Source organism: Bidens hawaiensis, unplaced genomic scaffold (assembly GCF_021521415.1).
Source record: "Bidens hawaiensis isolate Kalapana, Puna unplaced genomic scaffold, B.hawaiensis_p1.1 tig00003004_1, whole genome shotgun sequence".
Classification (NCBI taxonomy): Eukaryota; Viridiplantae; Streptophyta; class Magnoliopsida; order Asterales; family Asteraceae; genus Bidens; species Bidens hawaiensis.
The window spans coordinates 2,191,459-2,195,419 of NW_027491161.1; the positions used below are offsets into that span (position 1 = coordinate 2,191,459).

The 3,961-nt window shown below is 32.5% G+C and overlaps 1 pseudogene; it reads right to left on the reverse strand.

Annotated features, from left to right (window-relative positions):
* Window positions 1-1,477, reverse strand: LOC143622027 (uncharacterized; annotated as a pseudogene).
* Between the last annotated feature and the right edge of the window lie 2,484 nt (window positions 1,478-3,961).

Consider the following 3,961-nt stretch of genomic DNA (forward strand, 5'->3'; position numbering starts at 1 on the left):
TCAAGATTGTGAAAGCTTCTGGTAGAGACCCATGTCCATCCCATTATAAGCTATCGGAGCATACATCCACATTTCATCAGAGCTCAGCAACTGCATCAATAGGGGTTCAAGATTAGACATTTACTTTTCCTTTTTTGTAGCATTTTAATCCTAACACGTGGGAATATCACTACACATCTTTTTGTATAATTTTTTTATAAAACAAATAATTATTAACACAAATTTTAATGGAATATTTGAGAAATTAAGAGTTTTAAATGAAGGTTTATATGATTATTAATCATACCTTAATTTGAAGCTGCAAGAACTTGACATATTGGACAGCTTCTTCAAGCATTGTGCTTATGTCAACCTTGGTTCCATTTGGTACAAGGTTTTGAAGGATTTTCAATCTCTCATTGATCCTCTCTCTTCTTTTCTGTAAACCAAACAAAACAAATATTGTTAATTTTATTATCATTTCATAAGCAAACTCACAAAATTAAATCGCGAGTTATCCGCACTCACCCTTGCATAGAGGCTTTGAGGATCAGTTGCTGCACCTCTACTAGCTCTAGTTTTCCAGTTGGAGTTTACTGCAGTACCTCCATTAACATCATCCTCAGAACTGCAAGAACTCGAACTCGCGATTGGCGCATTACCTTCTACTTTGTTGTTATTATTGTTATTATTTTCTCCATCATTTTCTTTAACATTTAGTACTGCACCATCTATCACCTTCTGTTTCTTCTTTGGCTGCACTTTCTTTTTATTTTTCTGTACAAAAAAGAAAAATATATTGTTAAACTTTATTCAAAGATGCGGTGATTCAAGATATTAAAAGTAATTCCACAACCTCACAATAACTACAATAAAATAGTAATACTCACATAATCTTTAGAAACCCTAGTTTTCTTCTTCAGTTTCTCATCAGGGTTTTCATCATTGACTTTGTCTTCCACTTTATTTGGTGATTCAGGCATTTCAATCTTCCTCTTGGAAGGTGTATGCTTGAGTTTATCAGCAATCGGATCGGCTGTGGATCTACTGAATTCTCAATGTTAATATTTTGTTTCAAGCACTGAAGTCCTTCCATTGTATCATCAGAAAAAACTTGTGCTAGTAATGAGGAGTTGTTATTGATCATTTCGTCGTAAAAATCGACTGGCTCATGATCACACGCACCGTTAGTTGGTAACAAAATAAGATTAGAGGATGGGTAGGAAAAACATTCATTGTTGCTACTTTCTTGAGAGAAATCATGGTAGAAATTAGGGTCAACATTTTCATAAGAATTGCAAAAACCATGATTGTTGATGAACGGTGGGTTAGCAATGTTGGATTCAGTCATTACAGATGAAACTATGGAAGGAGTTTTAAAGTTCAAACCATGATCTTGCTCACTTGAAAATAAACCATGGCCGGAATCTTGATCACCGGAGAACATCCTGCTCAAACTTTCCCATTCTTCATCTAAAAAGGTTCCAAAAGACTCCATCCTTTTGGGAACTTCGGTTTAAAATGGATTTGATGGTTTTAGAAACAAGAAGGATTTGAAATGTGGTTTGGGAGTTGGAGATGTTGAGAAACATATTTATATCCTAATGAAGTATGTTAGTGTGGGTTGACTTGATTATATTAATTGCCAATCATTGATTATTGGTAGGTCTTTTCCGCATAATGTGTATTTTAAAATCAAGAGTCCACTGAAGCCTGAGGGACATAACTACCAAGTAAAAGTACACCACACAACAGAATTGTTATTTTAATAATGATCATATTATTATTGTAAAATTAATAATAATAATAATATTTTGCCCATGAGGTTTTTATCTATTAAAATTTAGCAATTTGAGTAGAACAAGTAAAATGGATATTGTAAACATTATCTTCTTTCCCATGTTTACTCACAAAATGAAAGGTGGTGCAACCCATCTGTCAAAAAACTGAAGTCAATGTATTATTTTCTAATAATGTAAAAATATTAATAGTTGGCTTATATTAGAATATTGTATTGAATTATATGTAAGTCCCAAAAACCACGGATCCAGAATTTGGGCAAACTGATCTACTGAGTGGTGCGAAATCAAACAATAGAGAGAAGCTAACTAAGATCAATTTGGCGATAAACGTACATGGTTGCGTACGTATATGAAATTGAACGAATTAAGAACACACAAAGTTGAATAATGCAATCTGATATTGAAACACCTTTAACTGTGTGTTATAAATCTGAAGTGTAATAAATTATGATTAAGTTATCATAGATTAGTATATGAAGTTCAGGCAAGACTTGAAGTGTCCACATATCATATGAAGTACTCGCATGAACCAAAAGCTTGTATCTTTGATTTGATATATCAGCCTCTTTGATAGTACATACAATATAATGATATATTATATTATACCCTTTAAGAGCTAAAAGTTAACACTAAGCTAATTTGAATTCATCTAATTTATTTAAAATTAAGATCATTAATATATACAACTCGATCGAACTCTCAAAACTAAGAAAACATTGACTAATAAGCTAGCACCCCCTTTAATTAACGAGCTTTATTATTTATTAACTTAAACTTCATATATAATATTATAGATGATACAAGAGTCTTAACTTCAATCATGAGATGTTGACTAACACTAGTTTATTGTAAACAGTACTGTTAATTTATTGTACATATAAGTTCCCAGTTTATTGATAATATAGTTGACGTTCTAGATAGATGCTTCATTCCGCTATGTCATGGGTCGATTTTAGTATATCTTTATCTTGTGGTTTGATGGTCCGTAAATTATGTTTTTTACTTTTTTCCATATTCTATCTTGTTCGCGTTTTCTTGGGTTAGTAACTGAATAGTCGTCTTATAACGGCGTTATGATTAGTTTCTGTGACCACATGAGCTTGTAGTGATAAAGGCTAATTTCTGCCTTGTTTGACATCTTGTAAATGACTTTGATGGGTTGATTGGATGCGTGTATTCATGTTAAAAAAAAACAAATGTATAATTAATAGTAGTGTTGTAGTACTTTTGTATAGTGGCCGACTTTATATGAGTTGAGTTTGATTGCATCATATATATATATAAAGAAAAGATAAAAATCCAAGGGCGGCTTTATTCCAAAAAGTGGGACAGACATTATAACCAAAAAGAATGGTCTTTGTCCCCTCATATACCTAATCCAATCCTCTTGGAGAGATGTGATGTGTTTTACAGGACGCGTAGTCTTCTATATTTTTGTTCATAGTTAAGAGAACTCTCTTGCATGTCAAATTGCCACGTTTATATATGTAAAACATATGAAAAGTAGGAGTAAACCATTGGAATGAGAAAAAGCTCGGTTTACGTAGATAACTCCTCGGCATCATACTACACGTTGTTACCTAAGTAGTTGATCGTATGCGTTCCTATATTAGATTATATTCAATGAAATTCGAACGCTTAAGTTTCATGTTGTAAATTTGCACATTCGACGCGTGGTTAACCCGGTGCTATCCTAGTTATTTGAACGATAACACATTATCAAATGATTTTGATTGAGGAAAAGAAACAAACTTGTGTATCATCTTTGTTACTACATTGATAAGGGGGTAAAAGGTTAGAGTTCCAACATCGTGTAACATATATAGATGATATAATATAAAGTCTTTTGTATCCATTGATCTATTAATGACTCAATTCCTGAACAATCCTTCGTTTTACCGGTTCACAATGATAAGTATTGAGAAATGTCTTACTTATATATAATTGGAAATTTGGAACAGTGATGATTCTACGAATGATTGATTCACAGAGTTAATAGGATTGCAAACATTAATGCATAATAAGATAAAATTCCATAGAGAACAATCTTAGAATGCTAATAACAGTGGATGATTTTAACGTAATTGTTTGTTAACAGTTAATTCTAGCGGCACGACCAAAATTGTCGATAACACAATTCATATGAGCCCGGCCACCACTCCTTCACTTTTACAAAAATG